The 19,734-nt window shown below is 41.8% G+C and overlaps 1 protein-coding gene across 3 annotated transcripts in view; it reads left to right on the top strand.

Annotated features, from left to right (window-relative positions):
* Positions 1-19,734, top strand: part of LOC143034599 (lactosylceramide 1,3-N-acetyl-beta-D-glucosaminyltransferase-like) — a 38,500-nt gene that overhangs the window by 4,557 nt on the left and 14,209 nt on the right. The window lies entirely within an intron of this gene.

Here is a 19,734-nt window from a genome sequence, read left to right on the forward strand (position 1 = left end):
AATACCTAGAAGGCGAATTTGATTACATTATGAAAACCTTTGACAAACTTGGATATCCAGAGGGAATGTTGAAAAGAACAAAAAGAAAAGCAATAAATATTTACAATCGCGGAAAGAAAGAGAGAAATGATAAAAATAAAAATAATACAAATTTTATATCAGTACCTGGCTCAGAAATGTCACCGATAATAGACAAATATTTAACAAAATCAGGCATAAACATAGCTAAAATAACTAACAAGAGGATAGGTGATTTAATAAAGACTTTTGAAAAGAGAACCAATTCCGAAAACAGCGTCGTATACAAAATCCCGTGCAATAGTTGCTCAATGGCTTATTTTGGCGAATCGTCAAGAGGATTAGAAAAGAGAATTTATGAACATAAAAACGACATAAAAGCACATAGGACATCTAATGCTTTAGTAGTTCATGCGGAAAAATTCGATCATTTACCAAACTGGAGAGAAGCTGAAGTGCTACATAAAGGTTTTGATAAATTCACTAGAAGAATTGTTGAATCAGCATATATTTCAACTAATTCATCGAATCATCGAGGAGGGTTTATCAATTTAGCTAAAGAAACTAGTATTTTAATTCTAAAGCACGCCAGAAAAACGACCTTTCCCAAGTGTCCGAAAAGATAATTAGATTTAGTACATAAACTTCAATTGCAGTTCTACATACACTCTCTGAAGAAGTTCTACGCGAACGAAACGTTAGAGTGTTTAGGGTTCCGAGCCTTTTCCTGTGTTTGTTCTCCATCATCCAAATAATTTGTCTAAAATACTTATCAATATATATATAATATATATATATATATATATATATATATATATATATATATATATATATATATGTATATGGGAAAGGTGGAGGGGGAAACACGGGTCTTTATCTGAATATCGAGTTTATTCCTGACCGGTTTCGCTTACAATAGCTTCTTCAGAGGAGTGTTACTCTGGGTCGAAGTTGGCGGTGTATATAGTGAGTCAGGCCCACGTTCCCTCCTTGCGGAGTGGTTGGTGGCTGGTTCTAGTACATGCCAAACAGCATCGGTACAATATATATATAATATAATACAATAATAGTAATATAATAATACAACATAACACGACCTATGACACAATATAATATATAATATGATATACCATATATTAGACCATACCAAATCATATCATGGTATATCACATTATAACAACACAACATAATAATTAGCATCGATACATAATCAATAAAATTATAATAAGAATAAATATACGAGTTTTGAAAAATGGAAATATATATATATATGAAAATAAATGTCACCGTGATATTTTGTCACCGTGTTATGTCGGAGTTGTCCTGGGCGTCATTAGCTGCATATTCCGCCGTGCATGTCCACTCCACGTCTCCCACTTCCCGGCCCATGCTGTGTCCGGCAGCCATGTGTGATGTTTCAACTGTTCCAGTATAACACCTCAAACAGCATCGGTATAACATATAATAATAATAATAATAATAGTAGTACTAATAATAATGATAATAATAATACTGTAAAAATAATAATATTATAATATGACACAACATATAATATAATATTGTATGAGAGCTCAGAGCTCATATGACCGATGTATGGATAATACTGTGACCTTACATGCACACACACACACACACACACACACACACACACACACACACACACACACACACACACACACACACACACACACACACACACACACACATACACACACACACACACACACATGAGCTCTGGCCTGCCACTACGGAGGTCCGGGTTCGACTCTCGCCCGGGGCTGAAATAATATCAGTATCGCAGCGCTGAGGGGTGTTACTCCAACTCTCGTGGGCGGGGAGTTGGGTGTGTGTGTGTGTGCAAGGTCATAGCATTACCCATAGATCGGACCTACGAGCTCTGAGCTCTCTTCCAGGAGGGAAATAGCTGTCGATCACGAGTCCAACACGTGATCCAAAGACCAAGTGAATACACACACACACACACACACACACACACACACACACACACACACACACACACACACAACTCCCTGCCCACGAGAGTTGGAGTAACACCTCGCAGCACAGCGATACTGAAATTATTTCAGCCCTGGGCGAGAGTTGAATGCATTTCAGTATCGCTGTGTGTGTGTGTGTGTGTGTGTGAGAGAGAGAGAGATTTCAGTAACAATAGAATATTAACAATTCTTGTCGGTGCAAATATAATTACCGTCAGTCTTGTCAAATCACGCATTAAACGCTTATTCAACACCACGTACTTTAACGGGGGTGAAAGGTAGGGCGCAACTCTATCACGACTGCCAACTGTACAGGAACACCTATTCTGTTGTTTCACTCGTCTCGCACAAACACCTAAAACCACCAACCGATAAATTTTTGAGTGACTGTACATGGATGTTTCCTATTGTGCCCATGGAACAACATAGGGGTGTCGGTTCATCTATTTTTTTTTTTTTTGCGGGGAGGCGTGCATGCATTCCCCCAACGGTTTTGTGTGTGTTACGTGGGTGTGTGTGTGTGTGGGGGGTTTGGTTGGTAATTTCTGTAGAAGGCTGTGGGGCGATCCTGTTGGGGTTTGATGGGTTGTGGTCGTAATTCTGGGTTTTGGGCCAAGCACTCGTTGTCGAAGTGGGAGTATGTGTTATGGACCGAACATTGGTCTGTTCTGGTTGTGATGGGTAGGTCTGGGGATAGATTGGCAGTGCTGTTGGTGCCAGTCTCTATCTGAATGGCTATAGGAGTTATGTAGAGTACAGTAAGACTTTGGTTGTTTGGTGATCTTTAGGGTCTTGTTTTTTTATTACCCATGCTAGCTGAATGGTTGCAGGGTCGTTGGGCTATGCATTCAGCGTCTGAACGTGATGTGTTATGAAGGGACCACATTGTGTCATGCGGAGTGTCTGAAGAAGGGAGGTAAAGTAATAGTAGACTGGTTAGTGAGGTTGTTTAATGTGTGTCTAAGGGAGGGTAGAGTACCAGAGGACTGGAGGAGTGCATGTATAGTTTCACTTTTCAAAGGAAAAGGGAACAAGTGTGAATATAGTAGTTTCAGAGGGATCAGTTTGTTGAGTGTAGTTGGGAAGGCGTATGGGAGGGTTATAACTGAGAGAATTAGGAGAGGACCAGAGAAAGTAATTGGTGAGGAGCAGTGTGGGTTTAGGAGAGGTAGGGGCTGTGTGGATCAAATTTTTGTGATAAGACAGATTTGTGAGAGCTTTAGGAAAGGGTAAGGATGTCTTTTGGGCCTTTATGGATTTGTAAAAGGCTTATGATAGGGTAGACAGGTATTGGGGGAAAGCTGTTAAGAGCAGTCAAGAGTTTTTATGAGAGTAGTAGAACCTGTGTTAGAATCAGAAATGGAGAGAGTGAATGGTTTGAGGTAAAGGAGGGACTAGGTCAGGGATGTGTCATGTCGCCATGGCTGTTCAATGTGTATATGGATGGGCTGGAACGGGAGGTAAATGCAAGAGAAATGGGCAGGGGACTGGAGTTGGTTGCGGAAAATGGAGAAAAGTGTGAGGTAAGTCGGGTGTTGTTTGCTGATGACACTGCACTTGTGGTAGGGTCAGAGGAGGCATTGGGAGAGTTAGTGACTGAGTTTGGGAGGGTGTGTGATAGGAGAGAGTTGAAGGTGAATGTGGGTAAAAGTAAAGTGATGAGGTGTACAAGAGGAGAGGATGGTGGAGAGTTGGAAGTAAGTCTTAAAGGGGAGAGGCTGGAGGAAGTGGATAGTTTTAGGTACTTGGGGTCATATGTGGCTGCAAAGGGAGGAGTAGAGGTAGAGGTAAGCTGTAGATTGAGAGAAGCAAACAAATGCCTTGGGGGATTTAAAAAAGTAATGAGAAATAGACATTTGGGAATTAATGCAAAGAGTAGATTATATGAAGGGGTGATTATGCCGACAGTGTTGTGCGGGGCAGAGACATGGAATTTGAGAGAGGCAGAGAGGAAGAGTTTAAATGTGTTTGAGATGAAATGTCTGAGAAGTATGGTGAGGGTTACAAGGCTAGATAGAGTAAGAAACGAGGAAGTGAGAAGGAGAGCTGGGGTGGAAAAGGAGTTGGCTGAGAGGGCTGATGAAAGACTATTAGGATGGTTTGGACACATGGAAAGAATGGATGAAGGAAGACTGGTGAAAGGGGTATGAAAGGCAGAGATGGAGGGAGTGAATTTGAGAGGACGACCGAGGATGAGATGGATGGATGGGGTGATAGGGGCGTTGAGCAAGAGGGGAATGTCTGTGGAGCAGGGAAGGGAGGTGGCAGAAGATATAGATGAGTGGAGAAGGGCTGTGTATAGATGATACTATGATGAAAAGAAAGGGAAGGGATGGGAGGATGGGGGGGGGGGTTGGGGGGTGAGAAAGTGTGAATGATACTTTGACGCAGCCCGAAGGGACTTCTCCCCGTCCTCCGTTTTCTATGTGAGGGGACAGAGAGAGGGGAGTCGCCAATTAAGTGAAGTGGCCTTGCTGTGGATGTGCTGTGCCCTGCATTACTTCTGACCCAGGGTGGTGGGCGGGATGCAGGGATGACCCGTCGTCCACGAGGAGCTAAGATGTGAGGGTGGAAGGGATGATGGGTGGGAGTGGGTTTATGCCTTTTGACTTGGACCTCCCTGATAAGGGGGAAAAAGCCTTTTGTATATAGATCGATAGAATTATGGTTATGGGTTAAAGCATAAATATCTGGTGCACTTAGGCCTAATTTGCAATTGTCTTTATAGCATAATCAGTTTTGAATTAGATTAAAATGGTTAGTGATTATTTTTACTCTGATTTCTATTTTTCATTGTTTCACTTGTAGGCCTATTGTATTCACTAGTAGCCATGATCAGTAGCCTGTTTCTATTTCGTATATTTCAAACCACTAAATTTCTTTGATAAATGTATGATTTTCATATTCTGAAGTAGCTTTATCATAATCTAACATGTTTCTATTAAAGGAAAATGTGATAAAACTACCGAAAATGAAGGAAAAGAAAATTCACTGGGAGACACTGCTTCCGGTAGAATCTGCAGCTGTTTACCTTAGCACTAGTAGCACACAATGCCGTCACATGGTGGCAACACGAATTGATGTTTATTTATGTTTAAGTAAAAGCATTGCAGTATAGTGCAAAATATTATATATATATATATATATATATATATATATATATATATATATAGATATAAATGTGTATATATATATAGATATAAATGTGTATATATATATATAAATGTGCATATATATAGATATAAATGTGTATATATATAGATATAAATGTGTATATATATAGATATATATGTGTATATATATATAGATATAAATGTGTATATATATATAGATATAAATGTGTATATATATATATAGATATATATGTGTATATATATATAGATATATATATAGATACATGTGTATATATATTATAGACATATATAGATATATGTGTATATATATATATAGATATATATATATATATATATATATATATATATACAGTATATGTATATAGTTTCACTCTCCTTACAGGAAACAACTACAAATACATGACCACAAACACTTTTACCCAGACTGACAACGATAGCTTGTCAGTATTGTGTGTTTTCCTTTTTTTTTTTTTAATTATTGATGGATTGTTTTTTTGTTTCCATCTGGAGAGGCCACTTAGTGTACATATACACTGCACACACTCACTATTGCCTCCAAAAATAAAAGCAAAACCATACAAAAACTGCTAAAATGTGCAACTGGTAAAACCAAACGGGGAAACCATGTTAAAAAAATTATTTTATTGGACTTAAGGAGTCGGAGTCGGATAAAAAATTCCGACTCCGACTCCGACTCCTAGTACTCTTAGAAATCCGACTCCGACTCCTGCTAAAACCGACTCACTCCGACTCCGACTCCGCAGCCCTGGTTAGGGTGGATGTTGTTTATGGAGGATATAGTGTTTATTCTGGCTGGAATCTATCAATTCCACATTTGTCCGTTATGTCAAGGATGTATTTGGATAGGGGAGGTGGCACTGGGACACATACCGTCTACTGGTAATCGCCATCATAACGCAAAGATATTAACCATTATACCATGACGATTGTACTAATGAAATAGACAAATTCCCTGATGACATTGGCATGAGATAGTAGTTTGAAGACTTAATTTAATCGAGTCTTTATTCAGGCGAACCATCCGACAACTTGTGAATGTATGACAAATGTATTTAGAAGCTCCCCCACTGGGACCCGAACACTTGACTGAGTGAGTCATCACTACCAGATCATGGCGATAATTCAAGCGTATATGGTGTAGTAGCACGTAGTCTCGATTTTATGGGAGTCAGGTGAGCCATCTGATAATATGACAAGTGGATTTGGAAGCTCCACCACTAGAATTCGAATAGTTTGGCTGTGCTAATCATTACCCCAAAGATAAAACGCATGACGAAATGACAATTTCCCCAGTAAGTGCTGCTCTGGAGCAGATTTCTCAGTGACGAGTCTAACACGTAATCAAAAGATCGAGGTGAATCACCGTGGTGAAAATCACACAATCGTCGGATTGACGGCGAAGATTGAAACTTCGAAAAAAAGACTGAATTTTCGTGGATTTCAACGACGGAGTACCTGTGTTGTATTAGTAGGGAAGGGGAAAGCTCGTGGTGTAGTGGACAGGTGAAGAAAAAGGAGAAAGGGAGGGATTATTGACGAAAATGAAGGGGAGGAACGGGCCCCGGACGTCAGAAGGGACAAGAGATGTGCAGACGACACAGCTGAAGTCGAACAAGTCGGTAAAGGGATTAAGATTAGAAATATAGATAAGAGCAGCTCAATAGAAAATGGGGATAATTATTTCTATGGATTTAATGAGGGAGGAGATGATAACCTCCCCCGATTAGCAAGTCTAGAGGAAAAACTAACAAAAACGAACGAAGCATGGGAGGTCAGCTATAGCCAACTTGCACTGATTACACAAAGAGTTGATCAATTGGAAGAACTAAAGGAGAACCAAGACCTAACTAAAGAAACAGAAGAATTAAAAAGGTAGTTACAAGAATGAATGAAAATGAGAAATTAAAGAGGAATAATAAAGAGAATAAAGGGTCCATAGCAAAAGAGGTAAGTGGTTGGAAAAAAAGATCAGGAGGATAATAAAATTGAATTTAGGGATATAGTGAAACAACAGATGAAGGAACACACTAAGGACACAGTTATTAAAGTGATGAGAGAGGAGAATATAGAGACTTAGCAGATATAAAGAAATGTATAATTATATTAGGAATGGAAGAGAAGCATAATCCAAATAGGACTACAAGAGTAAGAGATGAGAAAGAAAAAGTAAACAAGGTATTAAAAAGTTCAAGAAGGTGAACAGAAAATAGTGAAAGAAATTGAAGAAATATATAGACTGTGTATTCTATTCCTCCTTGTCATAATGACAGAATTTATGAACAAGCATTTTAAATCTGTGTTTACGAAGGAGAACATACAGCTTAGATATGTCAAGTGGGAGGGTAAAGTTCCCCGTATGAAAGAGATAGAAACAACAAAGAATGAAAAAATGAATCATTTGAGTAATCTCGATGTTAGAAAATCGCATGGTCCAGATGAAATGGCAAACTGGATTTTGAGAGAATGCAGGAACGAACTAACAGACAAAATACATAGTCTAATAAGCAGTTCATTGAAGGAAGGAAAAGTTCCAGAGGATTGGAAAAGAGCAAATATAGTACAAATATATAAGGGGGGAAACAAAGGCGTTCCACAAGGAATAGTTTTGGCCCCAATAATGTTTGCTATATATATTAATGATGTGGATGAAGGAATTGAAAGTTATAGGAGTTTCTTTGCAGACGATGCAAAAATGTTGAAAAAAGTGAATACCGAAGAAGATGTGAGTCGCTGCAGAGTGATCTCAGTAAAGTATGGGAATGGAGTAGGAAGTGGGAGATGGAATTCAACATTAAGAAGTGTAGTATAATGGAATTTGGAAGAAGCAAAAAAAGAATAATGGGATCATATACATTGGGAGAGGAAGAAATTAAAAAAAGTGGAAAAAGAGAAGAACCTAGGAGTCATTATGATGAATAATATGTCCCCTGAGAAACATATAAAAAAAAATGAAGAAACTTATAATTTAATAAGATCAATCAAAGTGGCATTTACATACCTGGACGAAGAAATGGTGAAGAAAATACTAGTTACTTTAATAAGACCAAGATTGGAGTATGCAGCGACGCCGTGGTCACCAAGTACCAAAAAAAAAAAAAAAAAAAAAGTATATAACAACATTTGAAAGAATACAAAGAGCAATTACGAAATTGGCACCAACACTCTCAGAACTATCATATGAGGAGAGGCTGGCAAAACTTGAGCTACAGACATTGGAGCAAAGAAGAAAGGAAACTTGATAACTATAGAATCATGAAAGGCATGGAAATTATTGATAGAGAGGCTCTAATAAAATGGGATGGTAGAGATACAAGAGGACACAGAAAGAAAATAAAGAGAGACAATTATAGAAGAGACCTGAAAAAGAACAGCTTTCCCCACAGGATAATAGACGTTTGGAACAGGTTAGATGAGAATGTGGTGTGTGCAAAAACGATACACGAATTTAAAAACAGTCTAGATGAAACGAGATATGGAGACGGGACATCACGAGCATAGCTCGCCTTCCTGTAAAATATAACTAGGTAAATACGCGCACACACACGTCGATTGACGGCGAAGATTGGAACTCCGTAAAAAAAAACCCTCAATATTCGTAGATTTCAGCGACGAGTACCTGTGTTGTATTAGTAGGGAATGGAAAAGCTCATGGTGTACTGGGAAGATGAAGAAAAAGAAGGGGAGGCCATATTGAGGAAAATGGAAGAAAATGAGGAAGGTGACGAACGGGCCTTGGAAGTCAGAAGGGGTGTAAACAAAAGGTGTGCATACGACATAGACGAGGTCGAATAGGTGAGCAAAAGAATTAAGAGTAGGAATATAGATAAGAGTAGCTCAATGGAAAGAGGAGGTAATTACTTCTATGGATTTAATGAGGGAGAAGATGACAACCTCCCCTGACTAGAAAGTCTAGAGGAGAAAATACCAAAAACTAATGAAGCATGGGAGGTTAGGTTTAGCCAACTTGCACTGGTTACACAAAGAGTTGATAAACTGGAAGAACTAAAGTAAAGAATGAGAATGAGGAATTAAAGAGGAATAATAAATAGAATAAGGGTCCATAGCAAAAGAGGTAATTTGTTGGAAAAAAGTCCAAGAGAATGACAACATTAAATTTAGAGTTAGTGAAACAACAGACGAAAGAAAAAACTAAGGATACAGTTATTAAGGTGATGAGAGAGAAGGAGAATATAGTAAGAGACTTAGCAGATAAAAAGAAATGTACAATTATATTAGGAATGGAAGAGAAGCATAATCCAAATAGGACTACAAGAGTAAAGGAGAAGGAAAAAGTAAACAAGGTATTAATAGTGCAAGATGAACAAGAAATAGAGGAAGAAATTGAAGAAATATATAGACTGGGGAAATACAATATAGACAAGACCAGACCAATTAAGATTTCTGGTCACAAACGACAGCAGAGAATGTCTTATCAAAAGCAGGAAAACTAGCAAAAAGTGATCAGTATAAACAGGTATGGATAAAAAGAGATGAATAAAGAGGAAAGAGAGGAAGAGAACAAAAAGAATCAAAGTTAAGGAAAAAAAACGAGAACTATTGGATAGTGGATATGAAAGTGAGAAAATGGTTCATAGTAGAGAAAAACGGAAGGGAAAAAAAACAGGATGGAGGTAACAGAAAATTAAAAGTGTCTTACAAATATAGATGGATTAATAACAGGCTTGAATGAACTAAATGATTACCTGAAGGAAAAAGAACCTGACATAATGGGAATTGTAGAGACAAAATTGAAAGGTCCATTACCACCCAACAGTGTAGGACATGGCACATATAATTATTGGATTAGAAACAGAGAAGTAAAACAAGGTGGTGGAGTTATGTTCTTGACTAAGAAGGAGATGAATGTGAGGAATGTTACTTATGGAAAGAATAGAGTGGAGATGATTATGATGGAAATAGAGGACAGGGACATGAAGAGCAGGAAGTTTGTGGTTAATCATGTGCCTCCTAAAACGGCTTCAAGGGAAGAGAGAACACAAGAATATGTTAGAAGACACAAGGATAACACTAAATAAGATAATGGAAGATGGAGGAAGAATAGTTATAATAGGTGACTTTGATTGTAAAGAAATACACTGGGAAGAGATGACAGTGAAAGGGGGAGATGACCTATGGGGAAATGTACTACTTGATATGGTTATAGAACATACAATGACACAATGGATAAAAGAAAATACTAGGTATAGAAATGAAGAACCATCGAGGCTGGACTTAATAATCACATCAGAACCTGAAATAGTGGACAAGATTGAATATAAGACACCACTAAGTAAAAGTGACCACATATTAGTTGAACTGGAATTAAATGATGAAAAATACATGAAAAAAAAAATGAACAATATAGAAAGGGAAGATTAATGTACTGTATGGAAAAAAATGATAAAAGAATTCTTTCAAAAAGCAGACTGGGAAAGGATACACAAGGAGGAAACAACAGTAGAAGAGAAATGGAAAATTTGGACAAAAATTTATAAAGGAGTGGAAAAGTATGTAAAATGTTGGTACAACAAAAGATGTAGTGAGTTAAAAGACAAAAGGGATAAAGCTTAGATAAAATGGAAGAAAGACAAAAGACCTGAAAAATGAAAACATATACTAGTTATAGAAATCAATATGTACAAGTGTGCAGAGAAGAAAAGAGAAGATACGAAAAAGATGTCATGGAAAAATGTAAAGATCAACCAAAACTATTTTATAGATTTGTAAAAAACAAACTGAAAAACAAACAAGAATTAGTGAAACTACGATAAGGAGTTGAATACACAGAGGAAATAGAAATGGCAGAAATTATGAACAAGCATTTTAAATCAGTGTTTACGAGGGAGAACATACAACTTAGCGATGTTGAGTGGGAGGAGAAAGTCCCCCCCCCCCATGAAAGAGATAGAAGTAACATGGAAAGAAATAATGAATCACTTGACTAATCTCAATGTTAGAAAATCACATGGACCAGATGAAATGGCAAACTGGATTTTGAGAGAATGCAGGAATGAACAGACAAAATACATAGTCTAATAAGCAGTTCATTGAAAGAAGGAAAAGTTCCAGAAGATTGGAAAAGAGCAAATATAGTACCAGATAGATGAGCTGATTGTGCATTTCTAGACCTGAAAAACGCTTTTAATAAGGTGCCACACAAGAAATTGCTAAAGAAATTAGAAACTGCAGGAGGAATACAGGGCAAACTGCTGAAGTGGATGGAAGACTTCTTGCATGAAAGAAAAATGAGTGGTGATAGGAGACAAACATTCTAATTGGGATGAAGTGATTAGTGGAGTTCCACAAGGAACAGTTCTGGCCCCAATAATGTTTGCTATATATATTAATGATATGGATGAAGGAATTGAAAGTTATATGAGCTTCTTTGCAGATGATGCAAAACTGTTGAAAAAAATTAACACTGTAGAAGATTGAGTCGCTGCAGAGTGATCTCAATAAAGTATGGGAATGGAGTAGGAAGTGGGAGATGGAATTCAATATTAAGAAGTGTAGTATAATGGAATTTGGAAGAAGCAAAAAAAGAATAGTGGGATCATATAAATTGGGAGAGGAAGAAATTAAAAAGGAAGAAAATGAAAAGGGCCTGGGAGTCATTATTATGAATAATATGTCCCCTGAGAAACATAAACAAAATTTTTGGAGAAACTTATAATTTAATAAGAACAATCAAAGTTGCATTTACATACCTGGACGAAGAAATGGTGAAGCAAATACTAGTCACTTTGATAAGACCAAGATTGGAACATGCAGTGATGACGTGGTCACCAAGTACAAAAAAATGTATAACAAAACTTGAAAGAATACAAAGAGCAATTATGAAATTGGCACCAACATTCTCAGAACTATCATATGAGGAGAGACTGGCAAAACATGAGATACAGACATTAGAGCAAAGAAGAGAGAGAGGAGACTTGATAACCATTTATAGAATCCTGAAAGGCATAGAAACTATTGGTAGAGAGGATATAATAAAATGGGATAGTAGAGATACAAGAGGACTCTTACTCTTACTCCAATGGCTATCAGGACTGCAGTCCCTTTACCGCTTTCACTATGCCTCTCCAGACCAATCTGTCCTCCGCTGTTTCCCTCCAATTTCATAGGTCAGGGTTAATGTGGGCCACATCATTCGCCACAAGAGGCAAAAGGACACGGAAAGAAAATAAAAAAAGACCGTTATAGAAGAGACCTGAAAAAGAACAGCTTTTCCCACAGGATAATAGACATTTGGATCAAGTTAGATGAAAATGTGGTGTGTGCAAAAATGATACATGAATTTAAAAACAGGTTAGATAAAATGAGATATGAAGATGGGACACCACGAGCATAGCTCCCCTTCCCATAAAATACAACTAGGTAAATACAAGACTGGAAAAATGCAAATATTGTACCAGTATATAAATGAGGAAACAAGGAAAATCCAACTAACTACAGACTAGTCTCCCTAACAAGCGCAGTAGCAAAAATATGTGCAAAAATTATCAAAAGTAGATGGGTTAAACATCTGGAAGAAAAAACTATACTGAATCCAAATCAATTTGGATTTAGACAAGGAAGATCATGTACAGCAAACCTGATCTGCATCTATTAGAGACTAATTGAAATAATACAAGAGAGGAATGGATGGGCAGACTGTGCCTATCTAGACCTACAAAAAGCAATTGATAAGGTACCACACAAGAAATTAATAAGAAAAATATAATAGGTGGCATTGGAGGAAAATTATTGGAGTGGATGGAAGACTTCATGACGGGGAGAAAAATGAGGGTAGTAATTAGAGATAGATATTCGAAATGGGAAGAAATGATAAGTGGTGTCTTGCAAGGTTCGATGCTGGCTCCAATCATGTTTGCCATATATATAAATGACATGGATGAAGGAGTAGAGTGTTATATGTTTTTCTTCGCAGATGATGCAAAAATACTAAAGAAAGTAAAAACAGAGGAGGATTGTTGCAGGAACTGTATCATTGCTGTACCCTTACTTCAGAAAATCTTTTGTTCATTTGAGTAGTTTACCTCTTAGTTCTCCAACATGCTTCAGTTTCCACATGAAATGAGTGATATACTTCATCAAAATCCTTCTGTAGATCAAGGTACACACAGTCCACCCAATCCTTCCTCTCATGCAGCTCATCAGTGACTCAAGTAACAGTTTTGTTGACACACCTTACCCCCAAGATCTAAAGCCAAATTGATTTGTCAAAATATTCATCTCTTTAGGATACTTGACCCATCAATCTTTTGCAATCCTTTCATGTAATTTCACTATTGTATTGGTCAATGATACTGGTCTGTAGTTTACTGGTGCCTCCTTACTTGTGCGTGTCGTAAGAGGCGACTAATGCCGATCCCCGGGCGGGGCTCTTGTTTCCCCGCACAGGGCTTCCTCTTAGACTTCCTTTTCCACTCTTCCCTTCTCTTCCGCTTGCTGTCCCCTCCCTCCGACCTAACTTTCAACCGCCCCTCTCAGTAGCGGCGCTACACCCATCCTACGGTAATGCGTCCCTGCCAATAGGTTTGTTGGTGGCAGGGTATCATGCCACCTCGAAGGGCGCCTGCATTGCAGCACGGTAAGCCAGTGCAGTAGGATTACGATCCAAGTCCTAGCCCAGGCGTGAGGCTCCGCCTGGTGCCGTCCTCCCTATCCTCACTACAACCTGGCCCTGGCAGCCAATCATGAAAAAAATCTTGTAGTGGGGTGGCCGGCCCCCCAAATCCAGCTCCAGCTGACGCAGCTGGTAAGACAGCGTCGTCTACCCCGAATAAAAGACTCCTTGGCATCGAACATGCCCCAAGGCGCCTAAACTTTTTCGAGCTCATGAAGCTAGTTACCCCTTTTGGTACTATCGAACGTATTTCTCTTCGTGTTAAGTCAAATTATAACAACTTTTATGTGCGTTTCTTAGCTCCATCAGAATGCATTGCAGCCAGCGTTGCCCTCAATGGTAATAAAATCGCGGATTCGACCTTGAAATGTTCCATCCTAAAAATATCAAATATTGAAGAACAAGACGATGACTTCGTCCCTAATGATACATACCTTACTCCCGAGCTCCCTGAACGTCCCCATCCCTATGCTTTAGCCCCCGTGTATAACCTAGTGACTGTCGAGGAGGGCAGTAACGATGTCCTAGTATTTAATATGATCAACAAAATGATCGCCAACCCTCCACTCACTCCAGAAACCTTCACGCGCTTTGGTCGCAACACCTACCTAGTGAAGGTAAAACCCCACCAGGGATTTATGCTCCAGGGTACGTCCGGAGATTTTTATGGCAGCGGAATCATCAAGATTTCTCCATATGATGACTATAATGGCTCAAAGGGTAAGATTTTTAACTCTTCCCTTAGTAGCCTTCCAACCACTACCCTTCTTAACATGTGCCCCCAGAACGTCTTGGATGCCCACGTAGTATCCAAGTATAGCCCAGAAGAACAAAAGTTTGTCCCAACACCGCTGATAATATTAAAATTCTCCGACTCAAATCCCCCAGACGTGATCGTGATTGGGCCCCACCGCTGTACGGTTAGGTCCTACGTTCAATCGCCAAGGACATGCACCCGCTGCCTGCGGTACGGTCACTCCTCCAAGATCTGTAGTTCTCCTGCCCTCTGCCGCAACTGCGCCAAACCATCCCACGTCACTGAGGGTGAATGCTGCGATCTCGCGCCAAACTGCGCTGCTTGTAATGGCACTCACCGCACATTCTCGAGGGAGTGTGAGGAACACTCCTGGCAAAGACTGGTCTCGGAAACTGCGTACAATAACCGAACCAGCTTTCGCGATGCGGCAGCCATCCTACGGGGGGGTCAGCGCCCCACGTCTTACGCATCGGCAACGAAGGCTTCAGTAAAGGCTAACCCGTCGCTCCTTCCCTCATCATCACATCCGGATACCACATCATCCGCTGCGACCGTCCCCGCACAATCCTCTCAATCTTCACGCCAGTCGACCTCCCAACGTGTCATATCTCGCGTCATCGACGGTAATCTCATACTTGATTCTCCCCCTCCACATCTGACAAATACACCCAATCTTGGCACTCTGGATCCAGTTAATCCTTCTTCTCGCCCCGTAATGTCTTCTGATAGATCACCGAAGAAGCGCCCTGAAGCCAGTAAGTCACAATTGCCCCAGAACAACTCTAAGCCTAGCAAGTCATCAAAATCTTCAACTAAGGTCTATAGATCGCCCACACCATCCTTTGAGAAAAAGCCCCCCTCTTCGGGACAATCGTGCTCTCAGCCCCCATTGGCGCAATCTAGCGCAAACTCTTCATCAATGAGTGACTTCCCCCAGATGACATCCATTTCCACCCCGTCGTCTGTGCAGGATGGGGAGATTCCTGACACCGAAGACGTTATGATGAAGAGCCCAAGCAACTCCACAACTTCGCTCTTGGACCTTCCATCATTCCCGCAATTACCTAAACATCACCCTGCCCTTTCCGGCAAGAAGCTTCCCCAGAAACGACCCCTGCCCGACGGCGACTCGAACGACCGCCCATCCAAGACCGCACCCTCCAACACCTCCCTTCAGCCTCCTCCCTCAGTGTCCCCCAAATCCAATAAAAAGCTTACACAACCTCACCCTATCAAAACCACGCCAGATCCGTCGAGGAAACAACCGCCACCTAATCCTTATCCATCTTCTAAATCACCAGAACAAAGACCGAAAGAAAGAGACCAGAGAGCCAAGACCTTACCTCAAAAAACTCCTATGGGACGCGAATCTCGTAAACCCCATGATGGCCAACTTAAGCCGTCCCCCATCGGGGGGCGGCACTCTAATTAATTCTTCAAATTCTCACCACCCACGACACTCCTTCAATGGAACATCCGAGGTCTTCGTGCGAACGGGGAGGAATTGAAGTACCTCCTCCGTGAACACAACCCCGGAGTTGTCTGTCTTCAAGAAACTATGCTTCCCTCCAGTCACTATAATCTAGGTATGAACTACAGGTTCTACGGTACCGTTCCTGCAGCCGGTTCTCCAAGCAGGGGCGGTGCTGCAATAGTCGTCCACGCAAGCGTTCAACATTCAACCATCCCTTTGCGCACAACTCTCCAGGCGACCGCTGTACGGGCCATCCTTAGCAAGAGCTACACAATCTGCTCCCTATACCTGCCACCAAGCTCTAGCGTTAATGTTTCCGACATCCAAGAACTTGTCGATGCACTCCCACCCCCATTTATCATTCTTGGTGATCTGAACGCACACAGTCCTTTGTGGCATAGCTCTTCCCGTAACGAGAAGGGCCGCGCCATTGAAAAACTTTTAGAGGAGAACGAGGTCTCCCTCATTAACGATGAAAACCCGACTTATCATAACATCTTCCTCAACACTACTTCTGTCCTGGACCTCGGAATCTGCACTTCAGCGGTCCTCGTGGACTTCTCCTGGAGGGTGTGTGTGGATTTACACGGCAGCGACCACTACCCGATAGTAGTCTCTCGTGTTTCTCCTCCCCCCATCTCCCAGCCCCAAAGGTGGAAGTTGAAAGCGGCAAATTGGCCACTCTTTGGGGAGCTGTGCTCCGAACTAAGTGACTTGCGAGTGGATGACCCGATTCAAGCTTATAATCAATTCGTCTCAATTATTCTTAACGCCGCCGGCAGTTCTATACCGGTTAGCCGCCCACCGATTGGCAGACCACCTGTTCCCTGGTGGGACAACACCTGCCGGAAGCTTCGTGACACCGCTCGTTCCTGCTACCGGCGTTTCCGTCGCCTTCCGACGGAGACCAATAAGATGGTATACCAGAAAGCGGTTGCGACCAAACGAAAGTACATGAAGGAGGCGAAGCGCATATCATGGCAGAACTATGTATCGACCATTAAAACGTCGACGCCTTCGGCGTCAGTTTGGAACCGAGTGAAGAAGCTTTCCGGCAGGTACATACCATCTCCTCAACCGTCTCTCCTTATAAATAACACCGTTATCTCAGACCCGTGCGAGGTGGCCGAGGAACTCGCCACACACTTCTCCCGTATTTCCAGCTCTACTGCCCTACATCAAGAACTCCAGCTACCGGATCACGTGACGAATTCTGATGACCACGCTCCTACCGACACTGAAACTTACAATCTGCCCTTCTCCCTCCGCGAACTCAAGCATGCTATCGACCAGACGCCGAATACTAGCCCAGGCGACGACACGATTAGTGTGGACATGATTAAACACCTTCCTTCGGAGACTCTCATAACCCTTCTAGCGATATATAACAGGATTTGGTACTCTGGTCTCTTACCATTATCTTGGCGATTGTCTACGATCATCCCCATAGCCAAGCCAGGCAAGGATCACCAGATCCCTTCTAGTTACCGGCCGATCGCCCTGACGAGTGTATTATGCAAGATATTTGAGAGGATGGTCAACCTTCGACTTACCCACTACCTGGAGAGTAGAGACCACCTCACCCCTTACCAATTCGGCTTTCGTCGACACCGCTCCACCTTAGATCCTCTACTCCGTTTTTCGACACACGTGCAGGACGCCCTAGTGCTCAACATGAATACCATCGCCGTCTTCTTCGACCTGGAGAAGGCGTACGACACGACTTGGAGAGGGGGTATCTTGATGAACCTCCTCGAGATGGGAGTAAGGGGTAGGATGTTTTCCTTCCTACGAGCTTTCATATCAGATAGGACTCTGAGAGTGAAAATCGGTGGAGCATATTCGTCGCCCAAACCCCAGGAGCAAGGTGTCCCCCAAGGCAGCGTCATCAGCCCCACCTTGTTCTTGGTCAGCATCAATGGAATAGTCCAGGCGGTTGCTGAGGCAGACACTTCACTCCAGTGCTCACTCTTCGCTGATGACTTCCTTTTGTACTTCTCCTCCATAAACCTTTTCACAGCAATCACACGCACTCAGAGCGGTGTAAATGCTGCTACTTCCTGGGCCTCTCGCAGAGGCTGCCGATTCTCCTCATCGAAGACGGTGGCAATGCACTTTTGCAAGTCTCAACAACGACCGCGCCAGAAAGTTCCTCCACATATTATTCTGGGAGGCATTCCAATACCCTATGAACAGTCGACCAAGTTTCTTGGGGTCATTTTTGACCAAAACCTAACGTGGAACAACCACATACTCAATCTTAGACAATCTTCCCTCTCCGCCCTCAACATCTTAAAGACGGTTTCTGGACGCGACTGGGGAGCGGACCAGCCTTCGCTCCTCAGATTATACCACGCCCTCATAAGATCACGGCTGGATTACGCGTGCCAGATCTATTCCTCGGCAAGTGCGACGTCCCTCCGCTCCCTCGATACAGTACACCACCAGGCTTTGCGACTGTGTACTGGTGCCTACCGTACCTCTCCTGTCGAATCCCTCTACGTCCTCTCTGGCGATTTGCCGCTCTCTAACCGAAGGGAGCAACTTTTACTCTCCTTTTACTTCAAGTGCAAATCGTTCAGAAAGATACCATCTTTTGACGTGGTTAATAACGTGAGACTCAGGGATACATACAACACCAAAAGATCGGCTTCAGTCCCAGCACACATACGCGCGCTCCGTCTACTTGAGGAGGGAAGCGACTGCCCCCTTAAGGTGTCCGAATCCAGAAACTTTGATACCCCACCTTGGTGCAAGCCCATTCCCGAGTTCTGCCCCATGAAACAATCAAAAAGTGGACACCTGCCCTACATCGTTGCTGCCTCGTTTGAGGAGCATAAAGAATCACATGCCGACTCCATCGCGGTCTATACTGACGGGTCAAAATCTCCCGCTGGTGTGGGCTGCGCAGCCGTAACATCGTCTCAAACTTTCACGGCAAAATTACCCTTCACCTCATCTGTCTTTACGGCTGAACTTTACGCAATTTTACTCGCTTTGAAGCACTTTATCCTTAATTCAGATTTTAATGATTTTACCATTCATAGCGACTCTCAATCATCAATTTTAGCACTTACTAATTTTATTCCGTCCCACCCCGTGATATCTGAGATCCAAGAGTGGCTAACGAGAACAGCAGCCAGGGAAAAAACTGTCCGATTCTGTTGGTCCCCTGGACACGTTGGTATCATTGGCAATGAGAAGGCGGACAGAGCGGCCAAATCTGCGGTGGCCCGTCCCTTACCATCGCGCGGGGACTCTCCCTTTTCCGACATCCGCACTACCATCTCCTCCCGCGTGCGTAGAAAGTTTGACACCACCTGGGACAATATTAGAACGAACCAAAAGCTACGGAGCATAAAATGTTCTGCAGATCGCTGGCCACTTCTTTCCCACCACAACCGTTTCTATCCGAAACTTTTAAACCGTTTACGTATTGGACATACAAAGATAACCCACGAATTTTTATTCTCTCTTCCCCGGATTCCCCCTTCTTGCGAGAGGTGTGGCTCTCCCTTTTCCGTTCGTCATTTCCTGCTCGAGTGCAGATACTACGAGCCTTGGCGGCGGAAGTGGGGCCTCCCTCCTGACCTCCGTAAGATGCTTGGTGCTACACCCATGATACAACCCCTTGTAGGATTTTTAAAAGACGTTAATTTATTCTATTATATTTAATCTTGACTGTGTCGTACCTATGTATTGGT

The sequence above is a fragment of the Oratosquilla oratoria genome, chromosome 17 (assembly GCF_046742065.1).
Source record: "Oratosquilla oratoria isolate Oo_2021 chromosome 17, ASM4674206v1, whole genome shotgun sequence".
NCBI classification, from domain to species: domain Eukaryota; kingdom Metazoa; phylum Arthropoda; class Malacostraca; order Stomatopoda; family Squillidae; genus Oratosquilla; species Oratosquilla oratoria.